We start from the raw sequence: 27,904 nt of genomic DNA, 5'->3' as shown, positions 1-27,904 counted from the left end.
AAGGCACTATCATTCACTTTGCAAACTGATTCTCAACTGTTACTCTGAGGATTTTTTCTGAACGAAGTTAGTCTTTTAGTCTCACATCTATTGTAACACTGCTAAGATTACATTTTATTTTTGTGTATGTGTGATTACCCTATAAAACGTAAAGGATTTTTAAAAAATATATTTCAAAAATTCCAGGGGTAGGAAATACTTACATAATGAGGATTTTGTCAGGAAACAAAATTATATTCATTTTTTTTTTTTTAATTAGCAGTTCTCAAAGTGTTTTCTCTAAGGACCTCCTTCACATATTTTAAAAATAAATACTTTAAGCATTAAAAAAAAAAAACACAAAACAACAACAACAACAAAAACACCTACCCCACACACTTTACAAGGTTGAGGAATATGAGCAGTTTTTGCTTATGTGGATTAAATGTATCACTATTTATTGTATTAAAATTAAAATTCATTAATTCTTGGGGCGCCTGGGTGGCTCAGTTGGTTAGGCGTCCAACTTCGGCTCAGGTCATGATCTTATGGTTTGTGAGTTCGGACCCCATGTTGGTCTCTGTGCTTACAGCTCAGAGCCTGCAGCCTGCTTCAGATTCTGTGTCTTCCTCTCTCTCTGACCCTCCCCACTTGTGCTCCATCTCTCTGTCTCTCAAAAATAAATAAATGAAAAAAAATTAAAAAGATAAATAAAATTGATTAATTCTTAAAATATGTATTGGTCAATTTGAAATAAAAATAAGCTCACTTCATGTTACATATTTTGATTTAAAAAAAAAAAAAACCTTATTCTCAAAAATGAAAATCGAATTGAAAGGAATCCTGCCAGTTTACATTTGTGCAAATAGCCTAATGTCTTACTTAACTGAAGACAACTCGATTCTCCTATATGTTTCTGCATTCATTTCATTGCAGTATTTTGTTTTGGGTGACATACTTCTTTAAAAATCCAGACTTGTATGCTTTAAACTTATGAGTCAAAAAAACCCAGATTTGCATAAAACAAGGCATTTCCATCATTTCACATTCACCTTATCGTCTGGCAGCATTTTGGCTTGACTGGTCCTTTACTTCAATGGGTAACAAATCTTTGTTTCCATAAGATCCTCTTAATTGAGTCACTTTGCACCCCTTGTATAGCAGCAATCTAATTTTCTCTTGGTAACCAAGACTGTTGTGGACTGAATATTTGGGGCCCATATACATGGATGAAGGAACTAGAGCTCTCTCTTAGCCATGTGAGCACACCGCAAAAAGGGGGTTCTCTGTAAGCAAGGAAGACAACAATCCACAAAAGTTCAGTCTTACTGGAAATCTGAGCTCAGAATTCACAGCCTCCAGAACGGTGAGAAATAAATATTTGTTATTTAAGCCACTCCATCTCTGGTATTTTGTTATACAGCAGCCCAAGCTGACTAAGACAAAAATCAATCACTCTAGCCAGAAAAGTAACTCCCATGTTTACATTTTTGATCCATGAGAAGGCCAGTGTATCCAGTGGAAAGTTTCAGCAATCAGTTTAATAAAATTAAAGATATGTTACCTGGTGGAAGCTTTTCTCCTTTGGAAAGTGGAAGCTTCCAAACTCACTAAGTCATGGCTGAGGCAGCCAAAACAAACAAACAAACAGACAAACAAAAACAAAAACAAAAATATAAACATAAATAGGTAAGTATTTATAATTGGGGCCGTTCCTACCTTCATTTCCTAATACCCATTGCCCTCAACTCTGACTATGGAACAAATATCATGTGTTGGCTGCTAGTTTAAGATAATACCATATTCTATTGGTTAACACTCCAACCTCTCAAAATGTCTCCCATCTGGTTTCATAACCGAACTTTCAAGAGGCCATTTCACTGTTCTATCAGGTTGGCTGCTACTGGGTATAGGGTACATAGTAAGACCAGTTGCCTGGGTATGGACCCATTGCCTAATAATATCATGGTGAAATGAGTTCTCTTATCAGAGGCAGTGTTGTATAGGGTTAACGTGGTAATGAATGAAACAATTAATAAGTAAATAAATGATGACGCTAGCAGAATTGTTTGAGTTGTGGAAAGAAAAAACATACTTAGATTAGTTATGCTCAAGAGGATAAACACCTGCCTCTTCAGTGAATAAAGGGGTACCTTGTAATCATTTCTTACCAAGCTGGTTAACAGTTCTATCTGGGAGTCGTGCAAAATCAAGAACTCAGTATCGTTTTCTGCTATTTACAAGTTTGGTACCCAGCAAGGGTGGCTAGTCAGGTCAATTTGAGTTAGGTTGAAACACATTGTGATGGGGGCGCCTGGGTGGCTCAGTCGGTTAAGCATCCGACTTCGCCTCAGGTCATGATCTCCCGGTCTGTAGTTCGAGCCCCACGTCTGGCCCTTTGCTGACAGCTCAGAGCCTGGAACCTGTTTCAGATTCTGTGTCTCCTTCTCTCTGACTCTCTCCCATTCATGCTCTGTCTCTCTTTGTCTCAAAAATAAATAAACATTAAAAAAATTTAAAAAAAAAAGAAACATTGTGATGAAATCTTATTCTCTAACCCTATTGTTATGGCTTCTTTGTATGTAGGTTCACTGAGCAAACACCAGAGTAGACGAGTAAAAATGATTAGCATACAGAGAATTGTTCCTCTTGTCTAACTGATTATTTATATTGGAAGACCTCTTCTGTTGCCTATTCCAAGAAGTTCATCTACATACTTATTTTTCAGACCTCATTGTTGCCAATCTGTTAAGTTTATTCTATTTATTCTACTTGTTCTAAATAAGTCACTGAATGGCTACACAACTCTGTCAACCATTACCTAGGAGGTAGTACTAATCCATTCCTCAAGCATCTAACTTACAAAGTGAAAAACAAGATGTCCTGTGTTTACGTTTTATCTTCTGAGAAAATGTGCTTCACTACTGTCATTCAGTATACCATGTAGAAGCATCTGTAATGCCATGCTTTATCCTTTTTCTGTTTCAAGAAAACTAGTGGGATTCCTGGGTGGTTCGGTCAGTTGAGCGTCCAACTCTTGATTTCGATTCAGGTCATGATCCCAGGATTGTGGGATCATTCCCTACATCAGGCTCTTCACTGAGAGTAGAGTCTGCTTAAGATTCTCCTACCCTACCCAATCCCCTGCTCTCTCTCTCTCTCTCTCTCTCTCTGTCTCTCAAATAAGAAAGAAAGAAAGAAAGAAAGAAAGAAAGAAAGAAAGAAAGAAAGAAAGAGAGAGAGAAAGAGAGAGAGAAAGGAAGGAAGGAAGGAAGGAAGGAAGGAAGGAAGGAAGGAAGGAAGGAAGGAAGAGAGAGAAAGAAAACTGTTAAGTATTGATTTAAAAGGAGACCGCAAAATATCAGAACTAATTATTATAGTAGTCTGAGGTGCCTACTTATGAGTCTTCATCACGATTTTTTTAGCTGCTTGAGCCTGGTGTCAAATACCCTGTTTCATTTTACTAATAAAATCCTGTGGTATAAGCACAATTTAATGATTTGATGTATCATATACCACCTAGTGTGTGATGGGCAGTGCAAATATTAATGTACTTGGTGTCCTAGATTAAGCATTGAATTTCTACCACAGGAGTTATAGGTCCTGATATGTTTCTAGATAAAGATAGTTATTGGCAGAAAAGGACATGGCTTTGCTCCAACAGTCTACAAGTAGGTACTGTGATTTTCCCAGTGGGGCTTCAGGGAACATCCTTATCTGCCATAGATTCTTCAAGTAGCAGTCTGTCTGCTAGAAGTGCAAGGGCAAAACAGCTTGAATCATAGACTGGACCTGATGCAGAGCCTTTCCTTCCTCATGTTTATTCAAAACTAGCATCCTCATGGCTTACCTGATAAGTAGGTCAGAGAGTGAATCTAAACATGTTGTATGTTACATAGAAAATCCAAAGATACCCATCAAGCCTCTTTATTTGTGATGCCTGGAGCAAAGGGGAACAATCTGTTTTCCTTTGGAAAGAACAACCTGTGAGACCACTGGGCTCCTAGAAAAGTTAATACTAACGCTTTCATCTAAAGTTGTATGGATTAATTTCCCATTCTTCAGAGTTCGTGTGTGTCTCATTAAGATATCTAGGGTACTTGCTTCTCCTGTACAAGGTAACAAAGGTCCCTGCAGATTACATTATGACAAAGAGCAGATTTGACATAGCTTTGAATAAAGTATAAAACCATCCCTGCTTGCTGAAGGAGAGCTGTTTTCAATGTTTCTTACAAAATGGACTGGAAAACAGAAGCAAACAAGCAAAGAACGTTTCCCAGATAAGTTGCTTCATGCGAGGTATCAGGAAATGTGCTATTTTTTTTCCATAAAGATATAACACCTTGACCTTCAGTGATGGGTAGTACTATCTTACCAAGTTTATGATAATACACAGTTACTTTCTAAGATCTAATGACCATTCCTCAGCCAAAAGGAAAAGATTACCAACCAATCCTGACCTTTCACATTTTTAAAATGTGAAATAGCAATTCAACTGCATTTTCCTATTAAATGTGCTATTGATTTTATTTTCACTTACTGTTTTGATGGTGATAGGGTATAAAGTGAAGTATTTTCTGATGACTTCTATTTGGTCTTTTCCATGTTAACAAGGGCTATAGGGATCTTGCTAGTGATTCAGTGTGTGTCTTTTAACTACACACTCAGGAAGCCAGGCTTTAACCACAGGAGGGGCAACTGGACCATATACCATATGACCTCTGTCAGTTCCACTCTAAATGATGGGTCACAGCCTCTATTCAAATCGAGTATTTAATAATCTTAGGGATCTTTGTATTTCCAGTTTCCCAGTAGCTAATCAGTTTATAAATGGCCCCAAATTCTTCTGGATATAGTTTGGAGCAGATGTCAATGTATATATCTATGGATATCTGTCCTAAAAGGGAATCCTCTCCCTTCCTCAATATTTATGTTCCATGTCTACGAACTGGTTTAGATCTTAATATTGCATGAGAAGATTTGAATCCTTTCTATGAAGCCTGAAGTTGGGTTTCTGCCCACCAGACATAGCTTCCTACTTGTAAATATAAAATAGCACATTAATAAGTTATCCATTTCTTTCATTGCTAGGGATCTTATGATCAGTTAGGTTCCATTGTGGAGCCTAGTTGGTTGAAATAATCTGATTAAAACTAGGTCAATGAAGCTTATTGGGTAATTACAACCACCTGATTTCTGTTCATGACGCCCTGCCAAATGACCTCTACCATTCAGAGATGCAATTATTACTATTTCAATCAGAGTCCAAGCCCATGATATCGTTGATCATTTTCATCTCCATCTTACAGAGAACACTCACAGATCTTTTCATGAATGCTGGCTGTCCAGACAAAAACAGATTTCTTAATTTGGGGGACACTCAGATTTGTTCCGATGTGCCCATCTCACTAAGCCTTCAGATTCTTTCCTGTATAGCATGCCAAGAAGTCTATAATCTTAGCTTTTTTGGCTGAATGATATTGTTTACCCCAGACTTCAACATGCTAAGGAGTCAAACTCTTAAGTACACTCACAAGTGCTTCAGCCAACATACTAAGAGTTAACACTGGATTAAAACCATTGTTTTGATAAATTGGTCTTGTTAGATTTAATACACTTAGAGGTGGTAAAATCTTGCTGTTTTATTTGGTACATAGACTATCTCCTTATGTAGACACCAAATTTCTTAGTCCAGCGTTTGGGTCCAGAGGCACTGATAGATATTGGGGGAGTATCTTTAGAACAATAAGGACCCCTTGCAAGCAACTGCCCTGGGTCAAATCATTAATAGATTTTATAATGGATTTTTATAAAAGGAAATGAATTTTTATAAAAGAGAATGGAAGAAGAACTTTTTCTTTTAGAAACAGATTTCAAAAATATTTTGGGGAAAGATTCCCAATTTTGTTTGTATCTACAAAAATGCCCCCAAATCAAGTCTTCAAATCCCATTATTCCCAACCAGCATTCTAGCCCAAGCCTAAGAGACTTGGAAGTCTCTTACTGGCCTTGAAACTCTTAACCTAACACAGTTCAATTTAGAGCCAAATCTTCGGCATGCTTTTCTTGCAGTTGTGACATATGAGATTGTTTTAAGACTATCACGGAAGCTTTCTGCTTTCCCACCTTTATCTGCAATTGAGAATTAAAGGCCCTTAAATTACTGGATTATTACTATTATTATTATTATTATTATGGAAATTCCTCCAGCACAGAGACAGACCTTCTACACTAATTTTTTGCAATCAGTAAAATTTTCAAGTTGATCATACTTGATTGAATCAGCATTTGATCACAAGATTATTTGCTCTCCATTTGTATTCCACTCCAGTGTACCTACCTGGAGTCAGTTTCAAAGGCTTGCAGCCTGTGTAGTTCCATAGAGCTTTGTCAACACCTGTTTTAGTGCTCTGTTATTTTGTTTTTAATTTTTAAACCTTTATTATTGAGAGACAGAGCGTGAACAGGGGAGGGGCAGAGAGAGAGAGGCAGACACAGAATCCGAAGTAGGCTCCAGGCTCTGAGCTGTCAGCACAGAGCCCGACGCGGGGCTCGAACCCACGAACCGTGAGATCATGACCCGAGCCGAAGCCGGACGCTTAACCGACTGAGCCACCCAGGCGCCCCAGTGCTCTGTTATTATTATCTTGAAATTGTTAATGAATTTTAAACAAGGGGGTTGGCATTTTCATTAAGGGCTGCAAATTATGCAGCCAGGTAGCCACAAACAATGGTAATTATTATCACTGTTTCACTTTCCCCAGCAAGGATATCATCCATGGGTTCAACTAATATATGATCAATCTGTATCCAGAATTCCATCTGTTCTTGTCCACTCACATGGTTCTATAGAAAGGATTTCAATGAAGAGATCTTAAATGTGGGAGCAGACTTTAGGAAAGTGACAAGGGGGGCTGAGTTTTCTTAAAACTGGCGATAGTGGAAGGAATGTTCCATCAATGAAGGATAATCATAGAAGCACACAGCCACTGTTAGAACCACAGCTGAAACAAGCCTGGATTGGAGGAGGAAAACCTGACCTCTCTCTCATTAATGAAACCCAACTAGAAGCCTGCCCTTAAAGGAATCCAGGTGATTCCATTAATAGTTGTCAAACAATCAAGGGCAGAGCTTTGAGAATGGATTGTGTGGGGGAAGGGCACAGAAAAAAACACACAAAATAAAACTTTAAATTAATCCTCTCTGAAATCCCTGTCTTCTCTAAATATTTGGAACCTTATAGCATAAAAGAGCTACTTAGCATGGAAGCACTATAAGTATAATGAAGAGAAATAAAACATGAGTAATTACTATTTTTTAACGTTTATTTATTATTGAGAGACAGAGAGACACAGAGCATGAGCAGGGGAAGGGCTGAGAGATGGAGAGACATAGAATCCGAAGCAGGCTCCAGGCTCTAAGCTGTCAGCGCAGAGCCGGACGCGGGGCTCGAACTCAGTAACGCGAGATCATGACGTGAGCAGAAGTCAGATGCTCAACTGACTGAGCCACCCAGGCACCCCAAATATGAGTAATTACTATTAAAATAGTAGTTCTAATCCAGGATTTGATATTTAATATGTTGGTCCAAGCACTGGAGAGTTTATTTGAGGGTTTGATTCTTTAGCATATTGAAGCCTGGATTAAACATTAACCTACAATGAGTGACACTAAGATTCCGTTAGTAAAAGGAACACTATAAAATCTATGTATGACGCAGTTTAATTTATTGGATGTCTATGTGTTTTTTTGGTGTGCATCAAAGGATCGTTGGCTTATATATGTTATTTTACCTCATGTCAAAAATATGATTATCCTTTTGTTGTATTTTAGTGATTAAAGTATTTGTTTAATTCTTTCTGTGTGTGTGTGTGTGTGTGTGTGTGTATTTATTATTGTCAGGTTGCCTGACATATAGTGTATATAATGTCTCTTGGTTTTGGGGGTAATTATAGTATCTCTAAGAGATTATCCAGGAGCATATCAGTAACTTAATTGGTGAACAAGTTTAGAATTTAGGTTCCCTGAAGACCTTCATTGTTAATTTTCTGCTAAAAGTTTTAGCACTAAACCAAAGTAGTATAACAAATTTGTTTGGTTTGTAATAAAAAGGAACTGCAACCGTCCATTCAAACTGTGACACAAATATTATAGGGACAAGTGATTGAGATATTCTTTCTGTCTTTGGGTTTCCAGAATTACTCTGCTGTTATTTCTGGGAAATGTGTTCATAAAAAGAAGTAAAAAGAAGGGTGACTAAGTTTTTGTTTATTTTTATTATTTTATTTTCCAATGTGGTTAGTACCATGAAAGGATTATATTCACAGAACTGATTTTTCAGTGGTGTAATCAAATGTAGACAATTTAAATCTAAAAAAAAAAAAGAAAAAAGAAAAAAAAGAAGGCTGTTTAAGTCTTAGGCAGAGAAGACAGAAGGGAGGGAAACAAAGTGTCCAGTTTTCTGAAGAGTCAAACATGTATCTAAAATCATAATACTGCTAAAATTTATGCCTTAACAAAATAACCCAACCCCAAATGCAACCCCAACCCCAACCTCAAACACAGACTACAATTTTCTCCACTGTAAAGTGGCACTTATTGTTAATAAATTGAGTAATAGAATTTATACTGGGAAATATTACAAGTAAATATAGGCAGTTCCCTACTATTTAGATTCATTAAAACTGGAAGCATATACAATGAAAAAAAAGAATTGGAAATTAATTAGTGTGAAATAAAACCAACCTCATTTTGAAATCACTTTAAAAATGAATTCTATGAGAGGAATCCAGGCAACACGTGCATTTATAGATCTTTATTATAGCCTGATTTAAAAAGACTCCCCTAGGATTTACGGAGTTCTTTTCTCCCTAGTGCTCAAGTAGGTAGCAAATAAGGAACTTATGAACGATCATTAAATCTGTCAGGCAATGAGAGCATCACACAGCCTAAGAAATACTTCCAGTAGAAGCATGGTACCTAATGCTGGCCTGTCTATTCCGTCCACTCACAGAAGAAATACGGCAGCAAGCATTGAAGACAAAAATAAAAAGTACCACCCTCAATTCTTTTAGAAATGAAAAGAAAGTTATAAATGAGTGACTATTGTAGAAACATGGAGGGCAGAAGTAAACAAGAACTGACACACCAGAAATAAAAGAGATCACGGTTCCAAGAATAAGATTTGTTGAGGCTTTTGGGTGGCTCAGTCAGTTAAGTGTTGAACTTTGGCTCAGGTCATGATCTCCTGGTTTGGTTAGTACCAGCGCTGGGGAGTTCCAGCCCTGCACGGGGCTCTGTGCTGACAGCTGGGAACCTGGCACCTGCTTTGGATTCTATGTCTCCCTCTTTCTCACTGTCCCTCCCCACGCACCCCCCCCCAAGAATTAAAAAACAAAACAAAACAAAAAGAGACTAAGTTTTGTCTTGTGCCATAGTGCTCTGGATTTGATATTGTTGGAACAGTAATAGCGGTCCTTGTTGTTGTAAGCTAGTCTGTTATTTCTTCAATAGTTCATTTAATAACTAACAGCATAGGATCTGCTCTTTGCTAAGCATAATCATAGGTATAAGATAGAACAATGAAAAATTAATCAGGGTCTCTGCCTGCAGAGAACTTAGATTAGGTAAAAGGAAGGCTATAGTTTTATTTAGCATATATAATAAATTAAATGATATAATAAATGATTATAAATGATATTAGCTATAGTAAGGAAGAGTTTAAATTCAGTGATAACCTGAAGAAGATGATTTAGGTATTTTTCCTACCATAAAAATCAAGGCAGTGGCCCTGGTTTCTTTCTTTTTTAAAATTGATTCAGTTCCCTCTTGAGCTGATTTATACCACTTTGCTTTTATTGTTGATTTTGGCAGTTTGTTACTTATTTCAACTACTCTTTTTGTGTAATGAAATTCTTTTGAATCCCATATAGACGAGGCTTGTACTTAATTTCAATGCATAGACTGTGTTTTTAAATGAGTTTCTCCTTCAAGCAGCATATCTTTTTTCCTCTTCTTCAGATTTTTTGTATTTTTGCAAGATTTCACATATTGACCTCCTTTTTTTCCAAGACTTTGCAGCCTTTCAAAGAGTGAAGCTTAAGCACGCAATTAAGAGCAATGAAGCACAAAATTGCTCATGCAAGGAATATCATCATTTCCTTGTGCATTTGAAAATAAGAGATTTGTGCTGTCCAATCATGAGCTAACCAGTAAGGATGAGGGCACGTAATCAAGTGCAACCTATCATTACATTTTAACAAATTCAGCAGAGAGTTTGCTATTCTCAATTATAAACTAATAACAGCCACTCGCTGATATGCCTTTCTCCTTCCTATACATGCTTGTATTTGTTCTGTGGGAAGTTTTTGACTCTTTTCCCATCTGTATTCTTTGTGTCGCAAGACTTTTTCAAGGGAGATTAATAACTTTAGAGAGCAGATTTTCAGTTTTTCCAAGATCCAGTTAAAGACCAAGGGCTATGGAAGAAAGAAGTAGGCAAGTAGCCAGAAAAGCCTTTTCAATTCCTAGTCTTCTGCAATCTGTTTAAGGTCTGCCAGATTCAATACTGAATTGGGAGTAGAGCCCAGTCTAGACTCTGGTCCACTAGACCACAATATTTTCCACATTAAACAGCAGCATTCTCAATTGTTCTTCATTTAAATTGACAGTTGAATATATTCTTACCCTCTATACCCAACATCTTTTGTGTATGCTTATGCATATGTACACACACACACACACACACACACACGCATACACACACAAAAAGTGTTGCATATATATGTATATACTTATGCATATATATGTATATATATATTTGTTATTAGAAGCTTAATGTCACAATTATGGAACATTAGGGCCTACCTTTTGCCTCCTGTACTTTTAAAAGCTGCTCTCTGGCTCACACCCAGCTCTATTCCTGACTCCTCCATGGTTTCTTTCCATGGTTTTTACATTTTTCTTTTTCAGTCTTATAGCACCTGTGGAATTATTTCCAATTTTTTTTCTCAGCCATGCAGAGATAATTATTGCACTATCTTCTGATTATTAGAGAAGAGATGCTACAAAGTATAAGGAACACTAGATTTACCATCATAAAACATCTTTTTTTCTTTTTTGCCTACGTTACTAAATTTCTGTCACTTTAGATACATATCTTATCGTCCTCCCCCATTTCTTTAAATATGATTATGAGAATGATTATAACTTCCCCATCTACCCAAAAGAATTGATAGAATTAAATCCATTTGAATAAATATCAAATGGCAGGCATAAAGGCTTGTGCACATTGTAAATCGCTAAATGGTTACCACTTTATGGAGGTGATGCATATTAATAGTCAGTTTGAATTGATCGGTATAATACTGATAATATTCCTTTTCCCTCCCTTCACATTGTTTCCACACCATCACTGATCCTTCTCCCACCCTTCCAGCCCAACGAATCCTACAAGTTCTATTTCAAATTCCATTTCTGCCACAAAGCTTTCCTAGGAACTCCAATCGACCTTGACCTTTTCAAATGCCAGCTGCCAATAAAATTTATTACATATATATCAGTTCATTTTCTAAAACTATTTAGCATTTAAAATATATTTTGCTGAATACTTCAGAATACAGTTATGAAAATATATGTGTTTTTACTGAAAAAGAGTGATGTCAAAGGACAGCACTATCTAAGGCCTTGTGATAGATGCTTCTTTCCCAGATAGGAAAGAAGGACCTTGGACAGTCCTAGGCAATGTCACTTATTCCAGTTAAATTACGAACAGTTTCTATGTCACTCATAGAAGGATCCTGATTTATATGGCAAAATATATGCTTATTTTATCAATGTATCAATTGTGCACACTGGTGGCAATATCAATGGACAACATCCACCATTAGTCACTTCAGGTTTGCTGGGAACTGGAGTTAGACCCCACAGGTATAATACAAAGACTAGTTGGTCAAGGAGTAACAACATCTGCTTTGGTAAAAGTAGCCCAATGCATATACTGTCAGGCTGTAAGAGCAGGTACAAGGAAGGACGAAGATGTATTATTTTTTCTGCCTTCAAATATTCTTACAAAAAGAAATATGAAATAGTCCCTTGCTAGGGTAAAAGAAAGGGTGGTTAAATCGTCGGAGTAATTTTTGCAAGCACAGTTGGCACGACTATAGCTAAATCTCTTTCATTGCACACAATCTTTTGGCATCTTCTAGTCTCACCTCATGACTAGGAGAGTTTCAGGAAATAAAGTTATACAATCATTGCAGGTGCATTTTAGGCAGTACACAAAAGTTTAGTTATATCTATATCTAATCTATACCTATGTCTATGTCTATGTCTATGTCTATGTCTATTTCTATATCTATACCATCAATATCTATATCTATCACCTACATTTAATCTATATCTATTAGTTATTTGTTATATCTATCTAATCTATGTTATTAGATGCTTCTTGTCACAGTTGTGGAATATTAGGGCTACTAATATTACCACTTTGCAGTAGCTGTAAAGTCTCTTATGTTTATAACCTTTGCGAGTTAGCAATTTTTATTGTCTATCTTGAGAAATTCAATATCTTCGAGTGTTTACTCTTATTTTTTTAATGTTAATTTTTGTCAATGTTTATTTATTTGTGAAAGAGAGACAGACAGACAAACAGAGTGTGAGCAGGGGAGGGGGAGAGAGAGAGAGGGAGACACAGAATCCGAAGCAGGCTCCAGGCTCTGAGCTGTCAGCACAGAGCCCGACGCGGGGGGTGAACTCACGAACTGTGACATCATGACCTGAGCCGAAGTCGGACGCTTAACTGACTGAGCCACCCAGGCGCCCCTACTCTTATTATTATTTTTTTTAATAATGACTTTTAAGTGAGTGATTATACATATGGAGTGGTCATTTAGTATTTCTCTTGGTTCTTCTGGGTTCCAAAACTTTAATACTGTAGAGTCTCTGATTTTGAAAAAAGACTCCCTAGGTGATAACATTGCACTCTACCCCTAATGTGTGTGCTTTATTCAGGTCCGATTACTGAATCTCTGTCACAGATAGTGGTCAGGGAACAAGAAACTTAAACAGGATCTGCAAATGGTTTCATGGTGTAAGCAGATGTTATTTACTTTGAGAAGCCTTACTTGATCTCTGTGGGCTTTGCTTAGGTGTCTTTATCAGTTAAGATGTCTTCCTCAGTAAGAAAGAGAAAATACTGTTGCAATTAGTTTTAAAAGAAAAATTGGTAAAAGAAATCCTGTGTAAGGCAGAGCCAGCTCATCGTGAGCCAGGATCTCTGTGGCTCCCCTCCCTCTGCATTTTGACTTTCAAATTCAGGCTGATGCCCTAATGTTTGCAAATGCTGCTGTAGTTCCTTATCACACTCTAGCATAACCCGCTTGGCGGAAGGGAAAGAGACCTTATCCCTTCCCCCCGTATTTTTTTTTTAATCAGGAATAAGTTTTATCCAGGTTCCCAAAAACAAATTTTATATTTATCTCAATAGCCACAGTTACGTCACCTGATTATACCTGAGCCAGTCACTTGCAAAAGGGTAAAGGGTGTTTTTTATGGGCTTTGCTTCATCAACATTCCTTCCAGGAATTGGGGAGGGGACCACTTTCTCCCAGCACATGGTCCCTCAATTCCTGAAGAGAAGCCAGACTCTAATAGCAAGGAATAAGGAGTCTGTGGCTACTGGGCAGGATATCTATAAAACCTTCCAAACCTTTCGGTGTCTTCCCGTTGCATTCACCATAGTGTATACTTGTCGCCTGCTTACTTGTCTATTTCCCTTATGTGACTGTACTTTTCACAAAAGTAGGGATATATCTGCTGAATTTCATACATAGTAAGTGATCTTGTTAAAAGCAAATTAGTATTGGATGTTACCTCGTAGTATAAATGACCACTATGTCATTCAGATACATAAAGGTTGAACGTCTGCTGCTTTGTGGGCTGCAGGAAATCTGCAAGTTCTTTCATAAATAGGACTCATAAATCACAGAAGGATAAGGCAAAACCTAATCTTTCTCTCACTTTTGTTTTTCTTAACTTATTAAATTTCATCATAGCCTTTCTGCATTGCATGTGTCACCGCCAGCAATACATGTAGAAAGCTTAAAAAAAAGAGAAATATATGCAGGTGTAGATAATGAGGAAGAGTGTTCTATTTTGTCATTCTATTGTTTCTAAACTGGGAATAGACTGTGTCTCATTTGTTTTACATGGTTAGTAGAAGAAATGGTATCTTACTTAGAGCTTACAAAAGAAAGGCTGGTGTAGGAACAAAGTACTAATTAATTTTCATTCACGTGATGTTATAAAAAATCTCTGAAAGACACCTTAAGTATTTCTTTTTCTGTCTTGAAACAAATGAAGTCATCTTGGATGCTAATTTCCAAATTAACTTTTAAAACTAAATTTTAGCCTTTATAAAAGGAATGCACTAAAATTAGGTGAAAATCAGTGGAATATATATAGGTCACACACATCTAGAAAATTAAAGATGCAATATTCTAGAGAAAATTCTGTTTCAGTGTCCTTTGAAAAAGAAAATGGAACTTTTATTTATACAACTATATAAAAATAGCATATAATGAAAAAATAAAATTCATTTAATCATTCAAAGAAATTGATTTAGATATTCTATTTAGACATATAGATATGGATACTGCCTTTAGGGAGGCATATCCTTCACTCTAGAAAAGGGTGTCTCAACAGTAGCCCTATTGACTGACATTTTGGGCTGGATAATATTTTTTTGTAGAGATTTCTCTTATCCACTATACAATGTTTAAAAAAATTAATGTTTTTTTTTTTTTTTTTTTTTTTTTTTGACAGAGTGAGACAGAGCATGGGCAGGGGAGGGGCAGAGAGAGAGGGAGACACAGAATCCGAAGCAGGCTCCGGGCTCTGAGCTGTCAGCACAGAGCCTGACGCGGGGCTCAAACTCACGGACCACGAGATCATGACCTGAGTGGAAATCGGAGGCTCAACCGACTGAGCCACTCAGGTGCCCCCATTATACAATATTTAGCTACATCCCCGGCCTCTACTCATTAGATACTGGTAGTATCCTTCCAGTTGTGACAACCAAAAAGGTATTCAAACTTTGCCAAATATCCAAAGAGGGAAAATTTACCCCCAGTTGAGAAATGCTACTTTAGAGCAGCACAATGATAAAACTTTACATATTAAAAATATAACAGAGTAAAAAGAAAGGTTTGGTAAGGTTGGTGATTTTGAATTAGGTGGTTGGTACCATGTTCTATGGGAGATGAAGAAAGAGTTGATTTGTTTTGAAAGATACCATCTCGGTCCCTGTTCTGTAAGATCATTTATCAGATATTTTTTCCTCCCACTACAGAACTGGGAAAGTAAACAAACAACTGGAATATTATAATAGAAAAAGAATGCACCAAGCAGCTGAGGAACTCAAGTGAGAAGTTAAATACATTTTCAGAAAAGTTTCAGGAATTTTTTTTCCATAAAATACGATGTTTGAAATGGATTTCAAAAGAGAGAAAGAGTCCAGAAGATGAGCTAAACTTTAACACATATGGTGCATACTTGTGAACTCCAAGTAAATCACAGGACTAGAGCAAGGAAACATCAAGAAGGAGTGGTTACAGTGGAGGCCAGGGTGGAAAGCAGAGTTGAACTATGAGAGGCTCATGGACCAGAATAATTAGTTTGACATAGTTTCAGAGTGTCACAAAGCAATAGATATCTCACCCACCATTTCCTCTCCTCCTTTTTATCTACCTGAATTTATATATTACTGATAATGAACATTGTTCGCCTCACCCCAAACCCTGGAGAATGGTTGGAGTGGGGAGGGTAGGATGTATACAAGGGTCACGTTGATTTTATTTCATTTCTTTGAGATTTATTAAGACATGCTTTATGTCGTAAGATAAGATCAACATGGGAGGTGTGATAAAATCTCTCTAGTAACAGATTTGTCAATTTCTTCTCTGTTTATTTATTTATTTATTTATTTATTTATTTATTTATTTTTACATATTTTGAAGTTACACTATTAGGTACATACATGTTTAAAATGGTAACTTCCTGGTAAATTGAACTTTTTAATCACTAGGTAGTGATATCATTAATTTCTGATAATGTTTTTCTTTTTAATTATGATATCAGGGGTGCCTGGGTGGCTCAGTCAGTTAAGCGTCCGACTTCGGCTCAGGTCATGATCTTGCGGTCTATGAGTTCGAGCCCCGCATCCGGCTCTGTGCTGACAGCCCAGAGACTGGAGCCTGTTTCAGATTCTGTGTCTCCCTCTCTCTCTGCCCCTCCCCCCCATTCATGTCCTGTCTCTCTCTCTCTGTCAAAAAAAAAGTAAACATAAAAAAAATTAATTGGGGCGCCTGGGTGGCTCAGTCGGTTAGGCGGCCGACTTCGGCTCAGGTCATGATCTCACAGTCTGTGGGTTCGAGCCCCGCGTCGGGCTCTGTGCTGACAGCTCAGAGCCTGGAGCCTGCTTCCGATTCTGTGTCTCCCCCTCTCTCTGACCCTCCCCCGTTCATGCTCTGTCTCTCTCTGTCTCAAAAATAAATAAATGTTAAAAAGAAAAAAATTAAAAAAAAAAAGACTTACCCTGCATATATTCTTTCACTGTTCAGTATATTAATTCTAGTTTATTTATACCAAATCACTCTAAATTAGCCATTTTATAATTTTGTATTTCCAATGGCTTAGATTTGTCCAATTATTATTATTTTTATCCATTTATGTTTTTTGTAATTCAGTCTACACTGGGGAGTCATTTTCCTTTTTCTTGAAATACCTCCTTTAGAACTGTTGTTAGTCACCATTAGTTGAGGTTAACTTTTTTTGGCTAATGTTTGTCCAAAAATGTGCTTATTTCGCTTTCATTTTAAAATTTTTTTAATGTTTATTTACTTAATTTTGAGAAAGAGAGAGAGTGCATGTGCACATGAGCAGGGCGGGGGAGGGAGAGAGAGAGAGAGAGAGAGAGAGAGAGAGAGAGAGGAAGAAAGAGAATCCCAAGCAGACTCTGTGCTGAAAGCCCAGAGCCTGACACAGTGCTCTATCTCTCAAACTGACATCATGACCTGAGCAGAAATCAAGAGATGGACCCTTAACCAACTGAGCCACCCAGGTGCCCCCATATTTCACCTTCACTTTTAAAGGATAATTTTGCTTGGTGTAAAGTTAGTTTGCCAGAAATTACTTTTGACTCTTAAAGATTTTATTCCACTGTTTTCTGACTTCCATTGTTTATATAGAGAAGTTACTTTGAAATCTATTTGTGGTAGTTAATTTATATTTTGTTGGCTGAATTTCAAACCATCTTATATTCTTTTGAGTTCCTAAGTTTTACCATATGGAATATTATGTGAAAAATATGTTTTTCCTTTTTTCTCATTTGGAATTTACTGGACCTGAGCATTGGTGCATTCAACAGCCTTGGAGAATTTTCAACCATTATCTCTTTTTTATTTTTCTTTTTTAGAGAGGGAGAGAAAGCACAAGTGCGGGAGAGGAGCAAAGGGAGAGAGAGAGAGAGAGAGAGAGAGAGAGAGAGAGAGAGAGAGAGAATGAAAATCCTAAGCAGGGTCCATGGAGCCTAACGTGAGACTCAATTCCATGACCCTGGGATCATGACCTGAGCCAAAATCAAGAGTCAGATGCTCAATTGACTGAGCCACCCAGGTGCCCCACAGCCATTACCTCTTAATAGAATGTCTTTTTATTTTCTCTTTCTGGAGCTCTGGTGCATGTTATAACTCTTCACTCTGACTTCCACATTCTGGGTAGGCCTGACCTAACTAGATGAACCCTCTTAAAAGCAGACCTCAAGTACTAGGATGGAGGAAATTAGAGGGAGTGGAAGCAGCAAAGACCTTTCCCTGTTGGCCTTGAAGGAGCAAACTGCCATGTTGTGGAGAGGGCCACATGACAGGGAGCAGCACGAGGTCTGTAGGATTTGGGGTGTCTCAGTCCTATAATCACAAGAAACTGAGCTCTGCAAGTGACCCAGGGAACTTACAACAAGACCCTGGGCTTTAGATAAGATCACAACCTGAGCCATATCGTGATTACCTGAGGACCCAGTTAAGCCATGCCCAGACTGCTGACGCGCAGAAACTGTGCAATAATTCATTCATGTTTTTGTGCTATGTTTGTGGTAATGCTATGCAACAACAGAAGAGACATGAACATATTAATTAATGAAGAAACCAATAAGACACTACAACTGATTCAAAGGAGAATTCGAATCACTCATGTGTTAGGCAATCAGGAATGGTAAAATGAATTTGCAAATTAGATGCAAAACTGATCAACATTCACAGGGCAAGGATCAACTACATTCACTGGATAAAACTCATTTGTGTGACACAATTGACATTGCTGTCAGTTGTTTTTTTTTGTTTGTTTTGTGTGTGTGTGTGTGTGTGTGTGTGTGTGTGTGTTTCCCCGAAAGCTTAGAGTTGTAGAATTCAAAGACAATAACAGAAACATAGAACCAGATAACCCAGAAGAATGCACTAGGCCGGATACTCAGTCTTTTTTATTTATTTAAGGTTTTTGTTCATTTGCTTTTTGTCCTAGTATTTCCAAACCAAGCAAAATGAGTATGCGGCATTTAATCTACTTCAAATATTAACAGCATACAGAAAAATCATGTATTTAGAAGCGCTATTACTCACACGGATCTTATTAAAAACATCCCAAACAAATGAGTAGTCGCTGCTTGAAGCTCTACTAGGAATACTTAAAAACAAAACCAAAAATGAACAAACAAAAAACAGTCTGAACAAACATTCATACAGAGGTACCAGCCATACTTCTGCCAAAGCAAGCCCTGTGTTTTGCTCGGCCGCAATGTTCTATCATACAGGAAAAGTATCCCCCAAAATATGTTCAGTTGATTATCTGTTGCCAAGAACTTCTGTTTTAAAAGCTCGACCAATATCTTTCAGTGAAAAGGAAATAGAATAGTACGTTGTGCGTGGAAACAGAAATTCTGCATGTACGAATTCAGCATAGAGACTATTTGCCAATAAACGTCAAAAGCTAATAACTGACCCAGTAATTTGTGTAAAAATAGATGATCCTTCTCAGACATTCCTCAGAATATCACTTAGAAGGCATGTCACAGTGTTTCAATTGAAAAGAATTTTAAGTTCTCACAATTGGTTGCTTTCTCAAGAAATCTATTTGTTTTCTTGAGGATCCTTTGTTCAAAGAGTTGACTTCTCTGCTACAGCATAGCTGTTCAGTATTTTGTTTTGTTTTGTTCTTAATGATGAAATTCACTCATAAAAAGGTCCATTGCTTTCTGGAAGTGTGTGGGAAGATTTTTATTTTTGCATGATCTGCAGCTGGCAAGAAATCACTGCAATGGGATATATGCCATCACATACTTTCTCTTATGCTTTCCTTCAATTAGAGCCCAAAAGAAGTTTAGAACTAGCAGTAGGCTATTTTCTGTTTAGTTCAAGAAGTACACAGGGCTCTTTCCAGAATTCGGATGTAGGAAGATTTTTTTAAAGATATAGGTAAAAGCTGTGCATCTAGACTTTGATAAATCCAGGAGGCTAATTGAGAGTTATTTGTATCTTGTATCAGGAACAGAGGAAGAAACTTAATGTGAAACTCCTTACTCTTTGGCTCTGGTATTCCAGACTCAAATAATACTCACTTTAGTGGTCAAGGATTCTCCTGGACTTCTGAAGATTTCTGAGGTTCCGTGATGGCGCTATATGGGATAAAGTGAGGGCCCTTGATGACATGTAAAATATGCCTCCTTTTTAATCTGAGAAATTCTATTTATAGAAGGTTTATATACTGTCTATCTACAAAGATTTCATTTGGAAAGTAGGGTCTGCTCCAAAAATCTTGAAAATGATTGAATTAGACTGCATTCGTTTTGTATTGTTAGGCAACAGATTACCAGAAACTAGCAGCTTAAACCAACATATGTTTGTTATCTCACAGTTATATAGGTCAAAAGCTTACATGGGCTCAACCAGGTTCTCTCCCTAAGGGCATCACAAGGTTGAGATCAAGGTTTCAATCAGGCTAGGTTCTTAACTAGATATACTGGAAGAATTTGTTTCCATGTTCATTTAGGCCGCTGGTCAAATTCAGCAGCCTTGTCTTAAAAAAAGAACGGAAGTTTTGTTTGTTTGTTTGTTTGTTTGTTTGTTTATTGCTGTCTCTTAGCCTCTACTGGCTGCTAACATTCCTTGTCGCATGGCACCTTTCAAATCCCATGAGGAGCATTGGGCCCTGTGCTGACAGTGTGGAACCTGCTTGGGATTCTCTCTCTCTCTCTCTCTCTCTCTCTCTCTCTCTTTCTCTCTCTCTCTCTCAAAAAATAAATAAATAAATAAATAAATGAATGAATAAAGAAATAAATAAATAAATAAGAAAGGAAAGAAATAGTACTTACTATGATGAATAAAATCCAGTTGTTGTGAGAGTACATTAAAGGAGATGGGAAAGTACAATAGAGTAGGGTAAACAGTCCATGAGAGTTTGATGTATAAATTATCCACTTAAAAAAATCTAGCTGGCTAATTAAAATGGAACCAGAAAAAGGAGACTATATATGAAGTGGGAAAAAGTGCTTAGACTATCTTCCCAAATGAGTTTGAAAAATACCAGGAAGAAAGTCAAAGTATGCTACCAATTGGGAATTAATCCAATATGCTTATGTCTTATACCAACAAATCATACATCTCTGTCAATATCTATGTTTCCTAATTAGCTGTTTTGACACACAGAATTTTTAAGGAAACTTAAGAAATATTAACTGATAATTCATCAATGTAAATATTCTGAGTGCCTTACTGTTTATCTTCCGTAGTGGAGAAGCTAGTCTTGGCAAATAAGGCGGGAAAATGGAAAGGACTTATCTTGTTAAGTGTGAAGAAATCCAAAACTTAAAAATGAAAAAAATAATATTAGTGTGCGTCAATGTAGGTTCATCACTGGTAACACATGTACCACTCTGTGCATGTTAAATTAAAATAAAAATCTCTTTAATGAATTTTGAAGGTGAATATTTTGAAAAGACTTTATCTCTTATTTCCTGGTATTCCATAGTAGACTTTTGTTTGTATTGGTTCAAACAAAAATAATCGGTATAATACAAAATCTGAACAGTACAAAAATGAATTATGATTAGTACAGTACCAAAGTGGATATTGTTTGTATTTGTACAAACAATACAAATAAAGTAATACTGTAACCTTATATACATTCTCTCTTTTATACTACTCTTTACAAGAAGTGTACTTATTTAGATTTATTCAGCATCATTCACATGCCAAACACTGTGCCCTACTTTAAGCTAATGCATTTCACGCAATCCTTACATGATTTTATTTTATGTCATTGTCACACACTGGAGTCAGTAGGTATTAGTATAGTCATTGCACAAATGAAAAAAAAAATAGAAGTTCAGGGATATAATTTGTCCAAAGTCGCGTATACAGTTAGTGGTAGTTCCAGTATTCACCGCAGGTATGCATTTAGAAACCATCTAACAAAACTATTTTATGTGTGGTGCTAATTCACTGACATCTGGTAAATAGTTCACTCGAGGCTACTGAGAAATGGTAAAGCAACCATTAGAACACTAATCTGACGGACTCCAGATTTTTTTTTCCACTAGTTATCTTAATACTTTTAGAAATAAATAAAATAAATTAAATTAAATTTTAAAATAAATAAAATTGAAAAATTTCCAGTAGCCAGATGTCTTAACTGAGATAAATAGTTGCTTTAAGGGCAGATATAGAGGGTCTATAGGTACATCCACATATATGTTCCTCACATAAGTAGACTCATGCTACAAACTACACTATAGCCATATAATTTTGAAGTGCTCATATAAAGTCATTTTCTGAACCTCACCCAATCCCTTGACAAGCCCGTACATATACAAGAAACACGTTTACACACAGTGTATACAAAGATACTTTAATTCTATTATGCAGATGTATATACAGTCCTGTATGTCACCATAGAAATACCAAAATAATATAGGAATGCAGAAATAAGAAACACAGAGAAATACAAATATGCCCACTTATAAAGATGCCTTTATACAGTAAAAGCATTGGTAGCAATAATAAATATAAATTGATGCACAAAACAAAGCCCATCAATGCTCTACAATAAAAATACCTATATAGAGTTGTTTTTAAGTTTGTAATCTCTTTTTTAGATTTTAAATAAACCTAAGTCTTTTGGACTCTACTGATTTCAAATATCAGAGGTGTAAAGATAAAAAGATTTACTGTTACTCGCATGTATTTGTTTACACTTTGTACAAAACCAAATGGCCAAAATGATCTGATAGATAACATCAAGACGATAGAAAACCTCTAGAAATCAGAAGTTGCAAGTTGGACCTTTGATATTTTCTGAATTGACCCAATTCTTTCCTCTTATGCCTATGAGTTTATGTATAATTTCTGAGTTAACAGGCAGTGACAGCCAAGGTTGAAAAATGACATGATACTCACTTATTAGAGATTCATTTGGATACTGTCATGTTGAACTTTTGCCTCTTTGTGAATCCATAAAGCTCAACTTTAGATTAGTCTTGCAAAAAATAGCCTAGTTCAGATTATATAAAGAATACCTTCTTCCATCATCAGGCTATGAACTTTGTCATTCATTTATTCAATCATTTCTTCATTTGGAATTCAAAAAAAATGTTTATAGAACATGCCCATATGAAAGTAATGATTAGGATCGTATATGCAGACATATATGAAATACTGACCCTGCCCTTGCACTCAGTCTAGAAGGAAAACTCAGATAACAAAAAATCGACCATGGGCAATGAAAAATAAATATAAGCGCAGGATTATCAGGGATGAGAGAGATATTTAATATACTTAGATTGTGGGAAGTGCATAGGTTTTCTTAGATGAAGAGCACTGCAACAGGACTTGAAATGTGTCATTTGATCCTAGACTCCAAGCCTGAATGGGAATTTTGAGTCTCGGGAGATAAAATAATTTGCACGTGGAAATAATGTGAATGGTAAATGATCACAATTTTTCTTTCGTTAAGAAATGAAGTCTCACAAATCATATGACTTCACTCATATGAAGACTTTAAGAGACAAAACAGATGAACATAAGGGAAGGGAAACAAAAATAATATAAAAACAGGGAGGGGAATGAAACAGAAGAGACTCATAAATATGGAGAACAAACTGAGGGTTACTCGAAGGATTGTGGGAGGGGGGATGGGCTAAATGGGTGAGGGGCATTAAAGAATCTACTCCTGAAATCATTGTTTAACTATATGCTAACTAATTTGGATGTAAATTTAAAAAAAATAAAAAATTAAATTAAAAAAAAAGAAAGAAATGGAGTCTCCTCCACCCCATGAATCTGCACTGGTCATGTGACTGGCCTCAGCCATAAGGAAACTGGCAAGTAGGAAGCCTGGGTCAACTTGGAAAGCATTTGTACCTGATGCTTTTGGAACGTTTTGTCATGTAGATGAGACCATATTAGATTGTTGTATGAGAGAGAGCATGTGGCCCAGTGGCCCCTGTTACTCAGCCATCATTCAGTCAACCTCCAGAAACAGATCTATTTAGCTGACCAAGAGCTGACCACAGATGAATAAATGAGGCCAGCTTAGGCCGGGAGAGAATTAAGTAGCTGAAACCAATTCATTAATGTTTTTTACAGTTTATTTATTTATTTTGGGGTGGGGGGCAGAGAGAGAGGGACAGAGATGGAGAGAGAGAATCTCAAGCAGGGTCCATACTATCAGTGCAGAGCCTGACATGGTGCTTAATCACAGGAACTATGAAATCATGACCTGAGCTGATATCGAGTCAGACACTTAACCGGCTGTTCCACTCAGGCTCCACTAGCTGAAACCAATCCAAATTAACTCTCGGGATCAAGAGCTCAATACACGATTGTGAATTTCAAGGAACTAGACTTTTAAGTGGTTTGCATCAGCCTCTAACGGGCGATGATAAAGTACAGGATATTATAGCCAAGTTGCAGACTACATGTTTAACGACAATCTCTTATAGAGAGGAATGCTGAAAGGTTGGATTTTAAGTAAATCATTCTTCTTTGCAGACTGAAGTAATGATCGTGTCTCAGTATATCCTTTCATTTGCAGTTCTCCATTGTATAATGAACTGGACCTTGTCTTCCTCTTATGTTGTGACTGGCGATTTATTTTTAAATAGTACTCTGCTTGTTTTTACCTCTTTATAAGGGAAATTCATAGTGCTCCTAACTTTTGAGAGCAGTCATTCACCTCGCTGAGACTGAGAGTACATATCTTCACACCCAGTGAACAATGGACAATGTCTTTAGACCAAAGTTCGATGTAGATAGTTTAAATAGCAGAATTGTCTCATATACATACATACACACACGTATATATATTATATACACATACATATGTATATGTATATATATAAAAGAATATCTATATCTATATCATACACATCTATATCTATGTATTTTTGCCATCCTGGGTAGGGTTCAGTCTGTTTATCAATAGCACAAGCCCCAGCATTAATCTGAGCTTTAAGCCTCAGCACGCCATGGTAATTCTACACGTCTTGATTACTGTATTTCACACTAACCGACAGTAGCCTATTCTGTGGAATGGCTTCTTTTTTATTTTTTTTTTCCTTCATTGTGCAATTCAAGGTGTTGACTTCGATCAACAAATTCAAATCTTTGGGTGGTTCTATGTCTCAGTTGCCTTGGAGATGGTCTCTTTGCATATGCTGTTAGACAATTAAGTGGGATGGCTAGCATCTGCTACCAGTCCCCAGGTTTGATTCATCTTGATTTAATTTTAGTTTGGGGTTTGATGTACTCACAGTAAGCACAGCTTAATAAATTTAATAAATGCTTTAAAGCACACAGTCAAAAAGTGATCAGATGGGCTATGTCAACTCTTTATAATACATAGGTAGTTTGCAGAGAGTCAAAAGTGAAAGAACATGTCAGGAAAATATTTACTGGCAGGAAAGAGTGATTCAAAATCTCATTTAAAAATCTCACTTTTTATTTGACTAAGTTCTTTTTACAATGTAGGCATCTATGCATGTATCTTTGCTATTCTAGGTAAAGGTGTGTGTGTATATATCTTCTATATGTATATATATTATACACATATATATCTGGAATGAATTTCTAATTTCATGGAGTTTCTGGAGGACTAATTTAGTAAAGTAGTAAAGTTCTTAAGAAACTGTGTTACTTGATCATTCTCACTCTTTTCTAGACATTAGAATGCTCAGGATGCTTTTTAAAAGCCTGATCCTTGGACCACACCCTCGGAGATTCTACGGTCTAAGATGGGGACAGTTACAGGCATTTTAAAAAGTCCTCATTTGATTCTAATATTCAGTCAGGCTGAAAACCACTAGGCTATAAAAATAAATGGCCTCTATTATCTCCTTTTGAACATAGTATAATAGAAGCAGTACTCTCTCTCTGTCAAGTCAGAGAAAAGGAGAATGGGAGTTGGGGAAAAAAGACTTTCATACCTCTCCTGATTATTAATAGTCCCCATTGAAGTTACAGAAGCAATCCCTTGACAACTGGTGAAACTCCTAGAACTGGCAAAGTCAGCAAGAGGATATTCCATGAGATGATTTTTCTTCGCTATAGTAAAGAAGTTTAGTCTACATTAAATAAGTACTGCATACTTACTATGATTCATGCTTTTTCCTTTATATACATATGTCTCTTGATCTTCAAAGCAATGTAAATGATATCATTGCTTTTATTGAGGTGAAAAGCAAGGCTAAAATAAGTAATGAGTGATCTTGTTGTTTATAATTTATTGTACATGGATATATACATATTAGTGTGTGTGCTCACACATGCGCGTGTGCCTGCTAAGTTTAATCTGTAAAGTAGGGATGGTTAGTTTTTGTAAGAGAGAATACTTATCCAAGGGGTGGTCAGATATCAATTGAAAGCTTCTAATTTGAATATCATACTTTAGAGATGGCTCAAAAATTCTACAAATGCTTCAGCTCTCTTGATCTCAAGACAGCCCTAGAGCGTCCGCTAATTTACATGAATAACATTGGACATACTTCGCGGTTTTTTTTTTAAAAATTAGTAATACAAGATTATTATCCAGGCCATATTAAAATTTTTCCACTTATCCTAAAAATGTTTTTTACAGCATTTTTTTTCTCCCAATCCATGTTCTACTTTGGGATCATGCACTGCAATTTGTTGTTATCTCTCTCTCTCTCTCTATATATATATATATATGGGGGATTTTTTTGAGTATAGATGCTACACAATGTCAAATTAGTTTCAGGTGTACAACATAATGATTCCACAAGTTTTACATTATGTTGTGCTCACCCCAAGTATACCTACCATCTGTCACTATACAGTGACATTACAATGCCATCGGCTATATTCCTTATGCTGTGCCTTTTATTCCTATGATTTAATTATTCCATAACTGGAAGCTATCATCTCTCACTCCCCTTCACTCATTTTGCCCATCTCCCTACTTCCCTTTCCTCTGGCAACTATCAGTTTGTTCACTGTGTTCATTGGTCCGTGTCTGTTTTTTGTTTGATTATTCATTTGCTTGGATTCCACATATGAGTGAAATCGTATGGTATTTGTCTTTTTCAGTCTGACTTATTTCACTTAGCATAATACCTTTTAGATCCATCCATGTTGTTGCAAATGACAGGAACTCATCCTTTTTATGGTGGTGTAATATTCCTCTGTGTGTGTGTGTGTGTGTGTGTGTGTGTGTGTGTGTGTGTGTGTTCCACATCTTCCTTATCTATTCTTCTACTGATGAGCACTTAGGTTACTTCTCCATCTTGGCTATTGTAAATAATGCTGCAAGAATTATAAGGGTGCATATAATTTTTTCTTTTTTCAAATTTTTTAATGTTTATTTATTTTTGAGAGAGAGAGAGAGAGAAAGAGAGAGAGAGAGAGAGACAGAGAGAGACAGCATGGTCGGGGCAGGGCAGAGAGAGTGAGGAAGACACAGAATCTGAAGCAGGCTTCAGACTCTGAGCTGTCAGCACAGACCCCGATGCAGGGCTCAAACTCACAAATCACGAGATCATGACCTGAGCCAAAGTCAGATGCTCAACCGACTGAGCCACCCAGGCACCCCAAGGGAGCATATATATTTTCTAGTTAGGGTTTTGGTGGTTTTTTTTTTTTTGGGGGGGGGGGTTATAAATACCCAGTGGTGGAATTATTGGATCAAATGATATTTCTAGTTTTTTAATGTTTATTTATTTATTTATTGAGAGAGAGCACGAGAGAGGGAACACATGAACATGAGAGGGGCAGAGAGGGAAACATAATTCCAAGCAGTCTCCATGCTGTCAGTGCAAAGTCTGATGCAGGGCTTGAAATCGTGAACTATGAGATCATGACCTGGGCCGAAATGAGTCAGATGCTTCACCGACTGAGACACCCAGGAACCCCAATATTTCTATTTTTAATTTTTTGAGGAACCTCCGTACTGTTTTCCATAGTAGCTGTACCAACTGACATTCCCACCAACAATGTATAAGTTCCTTTCATTCTTGAATGAGCAGTATAAGAGAATCTAGATAGCCCAGGAGTCAATATACTTCAGAATGTGATATACTTGATTCTGACAAGAATTTATGTCCACAGACATAATTTTTCCCCTTTGGTACAGCTTTAGATATAATTGGCTACAACAAATTGTACATATTGAAAGCGTACAATGTAAAGTGTACAATGATGATAATGAACTTGTACATCACTGGCATAAATGTACCTCATTAGCATCACTGATGCCACTTTGTAATCATTTCCTCCAGCCCCTCTCAGTATTTTCCCACTTCTTTCACACATCCTCGTCCCCAGATAATCACTCATCTTCTTCTGTCACTGTAGATCATTTTGAA

At 36.8% G+C, this 27,904-nt stretch overlaps 1 long non-coding RNA gene across 2 annotated transcripts in view; it reads right to left on the bottom strand.

The window, feature by feature from the left end:
* Positions 1-270: 270 nt before the first annotated feature.
* Positions 271-27,904, bottom strand: part of LOC131506218 (uncharacterized) — a 79,754-nt gene continuing 52,120 nt past the window's right edge. For both annotated transcript variants that reach the window (XR_009258795.1, XR_009258796.1), the window contains one exon: positions 271-649. This is a non-coding gene — a long non-coding RNA (uncharacterized LOC131506218). The remainder of the gene's footprint in view (positions 650-27,904) is intronic.

This window comes from Neofelis nebulosa, chromosome 3 (genome assembly GCF_028018385.1).
Source record: "Neofelis nebulosa isolate mNeoNeb1 chromosome 3, mNeoNeb1.pri, whole genome shotgun sequence".
In the NCBI taxonomy this organism is placed as follows: Eukaryota; Metazoa; Chordata; class Mammalia; order Carnivora; family Felidae; genus Neofelis; species Neofelis nebulosa.
Note: the sequence above shows the minus strand (reverse complement) of the source record. Positions and strands in the feature narration are given on the sequence as shown.